This window comes from Ixodes scapularis, unplaced genomic scaffold (assembly GCF_016920785.2).
Source record: "Ixodes scapularis isolate PalLabHiFi unplaced genomic scaffold, ASM1692078v2 PGA_scaffold1__304_contigs__length_218370807, whole genome shotgun sequence".
In the NCBI taxonomy this organism is placed as follows: Eukaryota; Metazoa; Arthropoda; class Arachnida; order Ixodida; family Ixodidae; genus Ixodes; species Ixodes scapularis.
Genome location: NW_024609846.1, coordinates 71563363 through 71573980, shown reverse-complemented (window position 1 = coordinate 71573980; position 10618 = coordinate 71563363). Strand labels below are relative to the sequence as shown.

Here is a 10618-nt window from a genome sequence, read left to right as displayed (position 1 = left end):
TTTATATGGCCACATCTGCCCATTTTATTATATAACCATGTTTTTTTAATATAAGTCCTGATATGCCATTTTTAAGGGTAAATATTTAAATAAATAAATAAATGATTACCAACGTCGAAACCCAGCCCCACGACACCTTTTAAGAGAAGGTGTGAATAAATAAATAAATAAATGATTACCAAATAATCACGCCCTGTCTTCTTTATTGATCAATCGAGCCTTTCTGGAATTCAGTCTGGCCACTTTGATCATGTCATCACCTGAAAATTGGCATATCTGTTGTACCAATGGCAGCGTTTTGTTTACTGATGAAGGAAGAAGTTGAAGAGGATCCTAAGCAGATGATTCGAGACCGAGATATTCTAGACGTTAGCGCAACGTGAAGTAGGAATCTGATGCAAGAGCTGCGTAAGCGTTCATTTCTAACTCGGGCCCAGTCAATCTGTTAGTGGCACATACTCGGCATCAGAGCCTCTTGACGTATAAAACTTCAAGGCGTCTATGTGGATTGCCACTTTGTTCTGACTGGTGTCATTTTTTTCGCTGTAGACACTGAAAGAGATTGAAATAGAACTATACTGTGAAGGTAATAATCTCGTTTACTGTTGAATTGAAAAACTGACGGTGCCCCATAAAATACTGCAGACCGCAGGTTCATTGCCGTCATCAGTACGGTAAAAGTTAAGGTGCCATTTCAGACACCAGATGCCACTGAATTCCGGAAAGGGTCTAGTGCGAGTGGAAAAGTTTGAAATCTAGGTTGGCTTTTATAAGGCCACTTTATACAGAGATCAATGGGAACAATCTTTGTAACGTGTACGCCAACACCCTCACCATCAAACATTTCTCATTTTCCTTCAGCTACACGATGTTATTTTTGAGCGCGCAGGGAGGGCAGAAGTCGAGTGCTGCGCAAGCATTAAGCTGAGACGCCCGTTGTCAAAAATTAAAGAATCTCTGTCGCGCTTGTGCCCAATCAATGCCAAGCGTTTGCCTTTTCAAGTGACGTAGATAATTCAGCACAGCGACTTGGCTTTCTAGAAAATCTTGCGCAGTCACGCCCAGAAATGGCGTCATCTTCTGGGAAGAGAAACTGGAAGAAAAGGTTCCTCTGTATAGGAGGGAGCCACTTTGTTGGCTCCGAGACGAAGAGCTGGCCTATACTTATCTCCGGGTGGTGGGTTCGAATCCCGGACGAGGTGCCACTTTTTGACGGATACTTATTGCGGAGAACGCGCAGTATAACCGGGCTTTCGGTTTTACGCTTTGAAATCCCCAGGGAGCCCAAGTTAATCGTCGGTTCTTTACTTGGGCGCGGCAGAGGATTGCTTCAGAAACTTAGATTCCCCCAAAAATTGTGCTCTTATTGATATTTCCGAGAGGTATCTAAATTAATAGAATTTAAAAAGTGTTTTTAGTCGTGTTTATAGAAACAGTCTGTGGAACACATTACACACTGCACCGAACGGATTCAACGTGAACTAGCGGTTGAAGTGCCGGTCTGCCCCTGTGTAGTGGCGACTGGCTTATGGTGGCTGCTGGGCCTGCGCTTTCTATTTACAGCCGCGTCTCTCGCTCCTCTCTCTTGGCCGTTCGTCGCCCGCCGTTGTCCCTTCAGCGCCGCTCTTCTGGCTCTTCCTTCTTCCCTTCGCCGTGCCTGTCATGCCCGATTAGCAGCCACGGCCATTGACAAAGTGAGAACGGCAGGGAGGAGCTTCCGTTGTCCCACAGAGGTAGGACGCTCGAGCGTCCTACCTCTGACAACGCTTCCGCATCTGGAGCACCTCGAGCCCTCGCGCGCAGCCAAATGCCGGTGGAAGCAGGTGCTGGAGGCCGGGTATTTGAAAGACACGCCCAACCTTTCTCACTCTGCCAGTCGCTAATTGACCCGCTGCTTTTCACTTTCCCCAGCTGCAGCATCTAACCACACTCTATGAAATGCGTGCGCGTCTACTTACTCGCAAAACGCTCAAAGAGCCAATCATTGCGATCTAGGACATGAGCTCAACGAATGATGAAGCGGAACATCTGCTTAGACCTCAAAATGTTGTCTGCACTGAGGCATTACGCAATGCAAGCATGACATTTGCATTGCGCAATGCCACAGCGCAGACTTCCTTTTTAGGTCTGAACGGATGTTCCACCTCATCATTCGCTTAGTTGATTGCCTAAATCGCAGTGATCGGCTCTTTGACTATTTTCCGGGTAAAGAGACGCGCAGACATTTCTTAGTGTGTAGCTGCTTTCACACGGCAACATTTCGACTTGCGGCTCGCTTTATTCTTAAAGTGGTCCTTTCTGCACTGCCTGGAAGGTAAAAACTGTCCTCAAGCAACAGCGTTTTTGATTCACCTAGTCTGGTTTGCTTCTGAGCGCATATTGTATAAAGTTCCGTCTGCAAGGCGCGATCACCGATTGCGCCTTGGGCGTGCGCTCGGGGACTGCACAGTCTTCTCCGTTGAAGCTATATCCCACGGACGGGAGATCGGAGAGTCGCATATATCCCATATATGTTATGCCTATAAACCTAATAAAATAAAAGTAATGCGTTACTCTTTGGCGTCACCTAAAAGGCCGTCTGTGTCTTCGATTGGTTTCGAGTGCGATTTACAGTCAGCATGAATATTTTGACTGGCACTTCGTGAACCGCGTCGAATATAAGCTTCCCGCCCCGTGCACCCAACCCTGGTTCACAGTTCGGACGCTAGGCGGTACCTGTTTGCGCTGCATACTTTGATAATAAGGGTAGCTCCCGGAATCTATAAATTGTGCGTCGTCCGCTCTGTGGTACCGCGTGTCTTGGACTTGCGAGTACAGCTAGACCGGAAGTCAGAGGCGATGCAGCTGTGCTCTTGTAGTCATGTTTCTCACTGCGTCGCACTCTCTGGATTTGTTGAGTATTCTGTTGGCATCTTTGTTGCTATTTCGCCACAAAATTCGCGTTCAGTGTTTTTTCCCTGTTACGAAACCAAACATGTTCAAACTCGCTGTTTTCCAAACGCCATGACCAAGGGCAGGCCGCCCCATGGAAGGATCACATGCAAGTAGCACCACTGCTCAAAACGACGTGCATCTTAAGAAAGAAAAGGTGTTCGCTTGGATTGGTGAAGTCCGATTGAGATCATTGTCTGGGTGTCACGTATTGAATGTAGTTTTAAAGAATGTAATTGGCGACTAAATTCACTCAATGGTTTAGGAAGATGCAGTTATGAATTTACCTCCATAGTTGGAACCAAACTGAGCGTAAAAAGCAATGTTTGTAAAAGTGGTGATTTTTTTAACGTTACCTTCAAGCCATTAATAATTTTAGCTATAACCATCATTCGAATCACATAATGGCTTCTGATATTTGAGGACTCGCGGTATAAGCTACGTTTTTAGCTGACAAAGTAATATAAAAAAATATCAATCTGTGCTTACCTGAATACCTGTTGCGTTGTCTACGATCTTGTTGTAGTTGTCCATGAAACACTGAAACCGCTTTTTGTATTTTCTCCAGCTGTCTTTACGCCACCAGTCAGTACGCCTTCCATCTTCATCAAAAAGGCTCCCTGCGCATCATGCCACGCATAAAATATATTATACGAAACATTACTTTTCCCCGTGTGTCGGGTTCGGTATTGACCAAGTAGTAGTCTTAAAACGCCTGTATGTCTACTTTTCCGCACAACACTCGGAGAGCCAATCATTGCAACTTACAGGGCCAGCTCAGCGAATGACGATCGCGATGTCGAAACATATGTTTAGACCGAAAAACGCAGACTGAGTTGTGACATCAAGCAATGCAAGCGCGACGTTTTGCGTTGCTTAATGTCAAAACTCAGACTGCGTTTTTGGTTCAAAGATATGTTTCGGCATCATCGTTCGGCGAGCTGCTACCACAAGTTTCGGTGATTTTTTTCTGCGTGTTGTGCGGAAAAGTAGACGCACGGGCATTTTTTTTTTTTTGAGTGTAGTCACTGTCCGCCGGAAATGTAAAAAAAGACTGTAGTGCACCGGCTTAATAATTATTAGTATAAAACAACCTTAAGCAGGGGTAACCTATATCCTGGCTCTAAATCGTGTTCTCATATTCATAACATGGAGCGAAAACGTGCCGATATGAATTTATTTATCTTGTATTTTTTTTATTATAAGGTAAAACCTGCTTTCTACGGATCTTTGTTCAGAATCCGTGCTTTTTGTAGTCTAACAACTGACGTGACATAATTTGACGAGAGGTGACACATCTCTAATTGGAATGTGACAACACAACTTGTTATTTTTAACATTAATTAGCATGTTTCGGTAACTATTTTGAATTGTCCCTTTGCACTTGCAACCCGACGTCCGCTGCGGTTCATAACGTTATTCTGTAGAAATCGTTATTTTATCACCGGTGTTATTTTAGAATTTATATTTTCGGTGATAAAAAAATAACGCCCGTGTACTTGAACTGAAGCAACAGTCATTACAAATTAAGCATTAAAGTGAGCCCTACGATGAAAGAAGACGACAACAATCAGAACTGGAGGGGGAGAAGAAAGGAGAAGTGAGATAGAATAAACGGGTCTCATTAGCTTCCCCAGTGTGGCAATAATTCTAGACCACTACAAATTTGGCGCTGCCGACAGCATCAGCAAAATGTGAATAACTTTCGATATAAATCCAAGTTCTACTAAAGAAATTGTATTTTTGAGTTACAATGTCCAAGATGATGCCACGACAGATCTTCGACATATCAGTACACCACAGTTGGTTGAGCTGGTTGCACGGAGGGCAAAGAAGTCAACCACGGAACTTCTCAGCTCAAGATCCGTCCAGGTAAACCTTCAACTGGCAGTTTTCAAAGAAATGGTACTAGAGCCATGTCGGAGATTATCGAAACAGACTTTGGTATCGACCTCGAGCACCGCAGTGATGCTACAAGCCCTGCAGCTACAGCAATAGCAGACAGCCCAGCAAAATGAGCTGATGCAGGCCATCGTATCCTTCATGATAGTAAAGGAGAATCCTAGATTTGAAGCAGTGAAGCCAGACATGTTTGACGGATATTCATCGAGTCCGGAAGGATGGATTGACTTATATGAGTATGCTTCAGAGACGAACTTCTGAAACTCAGAGCAGCACCGCATAAAAAACATGCGCCTTTTTTGACGGGCGTCGCAAAGAAGTGGTTTGAACTTCGCCTCGTGGACCATCCGGGAGCATGCTGGAATGAGTGGAAGGCAAGTTTTCTCACCAGTTTCGAGAAGAATCTCGTAGACAGATGGGACGAAGCTATCTTCTACAAGTACAAGGCAGGTCTGATACTGGAATATTTTTTGAGGCTAGAAAGCTCCTTTAACTTGCTGAACCCCACCTGCCGGAGGCGGCAATAATATCATTGATACTTCTTGGACTTACACGAGAAATTCAAAAACAAGTACAAGCTCGAAATCTCAAATCCGTGGAAGACCTGCCTCAGAGCTTGCAAGACATCAACATCTCCAGTAACCCCATCGACAAATGTTTTCCGCCTCAAGCTGTCGCGCCCATGACACCAAACTCCAGCCATGCCATAGATAGAAATCTTCAACATAACGCTGTAACGCAGCGTGCAACCCAATATGATGTGCGTCAGCAATGGCGTCCGTAGGAACAGTCAATTTACAACTCTAACCAGAACCATGCGGTCCGCTTCATGGATACCGAGGAGCAGCCGAGGGGTTTAGGACAAGAAACAAAAAAACAAACAAAAAAAACGAATAAAGGAGGGTGGTCAGTCTCACCTGAAGATGCCAAATGAGATTGTGTACTTATCTTCGAGCACCTTACATATCACCGTTGATATTGATGGTCGTAAGACGCGTGCCCTTCTTGATAGCGCGCCTCAATATCAATCATACACAAGACAAAAACAGACGTATTGAAGACCTACTTTGGAGAAACAATTCAAGTTCAAATTTGTGATGGCAAGAACAATCTTTATGAGGAATGGATAACTGTCACCGTTACCTTCGAGGGTTAAAGCATTGAAGTTGTTGCTCTTGTGATTGGTGGAGTGAAATATGATCTCCTACTCTCACGGCCAGACATGAAACGACTAAAAATAAACATCTACTGGGATGATAAAGTCACTGTCGAAAAGACGGCTGACCGCAGATGTTTGGCTTGCAATCCCGTAAGCACTTTGCCGCCAAGGCTTATTACTGCAGCTGAAGACATTCCTAAGTTATGCCCTGAATTGGTCAGCATTGGCAGCTACCCTCCAGCTACCCCCGAATCCACTATGCCCTTTAATATCAGTGACAAGACAGTGGTGCGTAAGAGGCCCTATAACATGACCAGAAAGAAGGAGGTGTGGCTCAAGCAGGAGCTGCAAAACATGCTAGATGCAGAGCTCATCAGGCCTTTGGTGTCTCCGTTTGCGTCACCTATCACCCTTGCACCCAAGGAGGACGGAACCTTCAGCCTCTTCACGGACTACCGCGCTTTGAACAAGCAGACTGATCTAATCCCTTTCTCAATGCCACGAATTGAAGTCATCATAGATAAAACAGGAAGTTGCCGATACTTTTCGCGGATTAACCTGTGCAAGGCATTTTGGCAGCTTCTTTACAAGAAGAAAACATGATGTATACAATGTTCACAACACCCTTTGACCTTAACGAGTATAACCACCTCCCATTTGGCTGGAAGAATTCCCTGGCGTGGTTTCAGAAGATGATTAACCAGGTCCTGAAATCATACCTAGGCAATATTTGCAACGTGTATTTCGTCGACATCATTGTCTACTCCAAAATAAAGGAGGAACACCGGCACCACTTATCACAAGTGTATTCAGCACTTAGCTCGGCAAAACTGAAAGTTAATTTCTATAAAAGCGAGTTCTCACAGACCTAAGTAGTTTTCCTCGGCAGAGTGTTTAACGGCTCTACGAAAAGTACAAAAAGAGAGTCTGTGGCAAGGATTTCCCAACTGGTTAAGCCGTATGACGTACATTCTCTCCGAGTGTTCCTCGGTCTGGCAGGACACTTCAGAGCATTTATTAAAGACAACGCTCTGAAGACGAAATGCCTAAGCTTACTAGGCTCACGCAGAAGGATGTGATCTTTGATTGGACGGAAGGGTGTGAGAGAGCGTACCGAGATATGGTTGAAGCTATCCTCCTCGGACCCTCTCCTATCTTTACCAGATTTTACACTCCAATTCGAACTAAACACGGACGCCTCTCATTACGGGACAGGGGCAGTGCTTTACCAACGAGAAGCAAAGCAGGCCGCTCACAAGCAGCTTCGGGTTGTAGGCTACCACAGCTATACGTTCAACAAATCAGATTTGAATTATACGACCACAGCAAATGAGGCAGTGGTAGTTGTGAAGGCTGTCCATTATTTTCATACGTACCTGGACGGGGCTCCGTTCAATTTGTTCACAGGCCACCGAGCCCTGACACACCTTCTTAATATGACACAACCAAAAGGCCGACATGTGAGGTGGATCAATGAGCTCCAGCAGTTCCAGTTTGACATTTTACACCGCCCTGGTTCATTGTTGACGAACGCCGATGCTCTTTCAAGCCTTCTTGTTCCTCTAAATGACGGAAGTCAGGGAACTGTAAACTGAGCAAAGCTGTGAGAGGGAACTGAACGTCTATTCTTTGAAGAGGGCAAGTTCCAAGTACCTTCTTCGATGATTCCTACAGTTTTACAAGAGTATCATGACAGCCTACACGATGGCTTTTGGCGAACCTACAAAAAGATCACGAAGAGGTTTACCTGGTCAAACATGAAGCAGGACACAAGCAAATGCATTCAGTCTTGTCACGAATGCCAACTTCACGAGGCAAAGTTCAAGCAAGCTACAGACGTAATGACAACTCCGCAGTACTCAAAGGAACCATTTGGGGTTGTCCACTTGGACTTCGCGGGGTTGAAAAAGAAGAGCGAAGGAGTAAAACAGGCGGAAGCGTTTCTTATCTGTATTGATGAATGCACAACAATGGTAGCCACACGAGCTGGAAGAATAGATTCGAACAGCAGTATAGCTTTGCTCAACCGAGAGATGTTCAAGAACGTCAAGTTAATCAAATCCGACAATGTACCAGCCTTCAGAAGCAAGAAGCTCGAACAATGGGCAAGACAGCGGGGTATTTCACTGAAGTTTTCCGCACTATATCATCCTGCAGCCAACGGTCTTGTGGAACAAGCAATTCGGGACATTAAACATTACAATAAAATGTACTCAAATCTTCCAGGATGCTGGAAGTACTGTTTTAAAGCAGCTGTGTTTCACCGCATTAGATCGTACTAGAAGGGCCTGGGATGTAGCCCGATCTTTGCGAGCACTGAGAAAGTTCCCTTTCTATCGGCCGATCATAAGCTGGGGTTAAAAGAGAAATTGCGACTCACACAGATACCCAAAACAGACGCCGCAAAACAAAAATACAGAGGCAACATGAAACAAAGCTGATGAACGACACAACGCTGCGATATCAAACCTAAAGGTTGATGATCTTGTTCTCGTCAGAAAGGGAATCCCGGGGTCAGGCGCCAGTTTTTCTGGGCCTTACCGCGTTGTGAAAACGGCTGCACAGCAGGGCATATTGAAGACGATTTGGTACTTTGGCACTAACGAGACGACGGAGACTGCCACAATTGGAAATGTTTTCCAGTATTATCCCAGGAGGGATAACTTCTGAAGTCCGGGAAGTGAAGTGAGCCTGGCAATGAAAGAAGACGACGACGATCAGAACTGGCGGGGAGAACAAAGAAGAAGTAAGATAGAATAAACGGGTCTGATTAGCTTCCCCAGTGTGGCAATAATTTGTAGACCACTACAAGCATTCTCTCTACTAAAACAGAACATTATGAAATTGTCGGCTAAGTGGAAAATTAAACCAATGGTGACGATTATATAAATTATTTGCTTTTCTGACGAAGCTCTGCTGACGTACCCTGACGCTGCGACAGCGTATGACTGGGGCTTGTGTTCAATCAGTAAGGCACCAATTGGACATGGGTGGAGGTCATTACTAAACTCATTAATGTCAATATTTTACCTGATAATCCAAATGCATGCGCCAGCTCGTGGGCTAGGGTATTACCGAGACCTGCCAAATTCATGTACCTGAAAAATGTAAAAATGTAAAGTAATAAATTGTCATTTTTTGGCTCATCTTTTGCTACGATAGCTTTTGAATGAAAAAAAAAGTATTCTATTTTGTTTACAGATTTGAACCATTCTGAAGCTAATTATTGTTTTACGTAAGCAGAAGGCACAGACACCTGCATGACCCTTTAAAATATTATTCGTGACAAAAAATTTACGTTAATATTAATTTTTCTGTAATATCTCTTCGCGGTCAAACTCCCAATGACATCCGAGGATGTAATGAAAAGATTCTGCGAAGTAAAAAGAACCTGATATGCCCTTGAAGGAGACACGTACCGCGACGTAGGTATTTTTTGTTTCTGTTTAAGGCTGAAAGTAAATGAATGAATAGCTCTAAGGGATTAATGAAAATCCCTAGCTGAGTGCGTTTACTGAGCCAGATAAGTTGACATTGACAATAAATGATTCCTGAAACATCGGGTGAAACTGTGAACATGGTGTGCGCGTTCGGGGTTCGGGTACCAATTCCCACGAAGTCGAGTGCATGGTTTTCATCGTCCAGCCGGAAGAGGCGCAGCTCTGAATGCCGCCGTGACGACAACGTCCGTGCGTGGTCCCCTCAGATAAGAAGAGTCGCAAATTTCAACTCTATCGTGCTGCAATGAAATACTTGAATACACCCTTACCTACACATTGTGACAGGAGGGCATAACTTAAATTAATTGATTTCATTTGTGGAATATTTCTGTGTAGTAGTTGTTCAAAAGATTTATCAATCAACGCGCAACTATAATTTCATCAATTTCGTCCAATGTCTTGCCCTTATTTTCGCCCTGTTATTAACAAACAATGACCGAACTATCTACTTATACGGCTCTGGAAAGAGCTAAAGGAACTAAATAGCGGAGCCAGGTTATCGCCTATCTCTTTCCTTCTCCTTCGAGATCTTATTGGGGGAGAAGTGGTCACATACGCTAAATAGGTCTACAGCACTTGGGGGAAACAGTCTTGCGGAGCGCCGCGCCGCAGGTTTGGGGCAGTCTATGTTTCGGTCAGCATTCGCGGAATGTGAATCTTCACTAAGTTCTGGCGAGCGGGAAGCTTAGGTGAACCTTCGTACATTGATATGACATTTATACATGCGTAACTGCCTTCTTTTAGGGGCGAAGCCCCTTAGGGTCTAGCCCTGTCCGTCCGTCCGTCCGTCCGGCCAGCGTCCGTGCTCACATAAAAAGAAAAAAAATGTTTGCGCAGTCGACAGGATTCGAACCTGTGCGGGGAGACCCCAACGGATTTCTAGTCCATCGCCTTAACCACTCGGCCACGACTGCGGGACGAGTAGGGGGTTCTGAGATGTGGTAGTAACTCAAAAGCTGGGGTTTCTGTCATAAATGAAACGTTGCATGTAGCCGCTGAACGTCTATACAGGAGGCGGCGCTGCGGTCAAATGCGTATATAATCGCGTTAAACTTTGCATGCATTGGCTCAACGTTTATAGACGAGAGGGCGCTGCGGTGGAATGCTCAAATGCGTATACAACCAC

At 44.8% G+C, this 10618-nt stretch overlaps 1 non-coding gene across 1 annotated transcript; it reads right to left on the bottom strand.

Moving 5' to 3' along the window:
• Positions 1–10324: 10324 nt before the first annotated feature.
• On the bottom strand, positions 10325–10406 carry Trnas-aga. The gene has a single exon. It is a non-coding gene; the product is annotated as a tRNA-Ser (tRNA).
• Between the last annotated feature and the right edge of the window lie 212 nt (positions 10407–10618).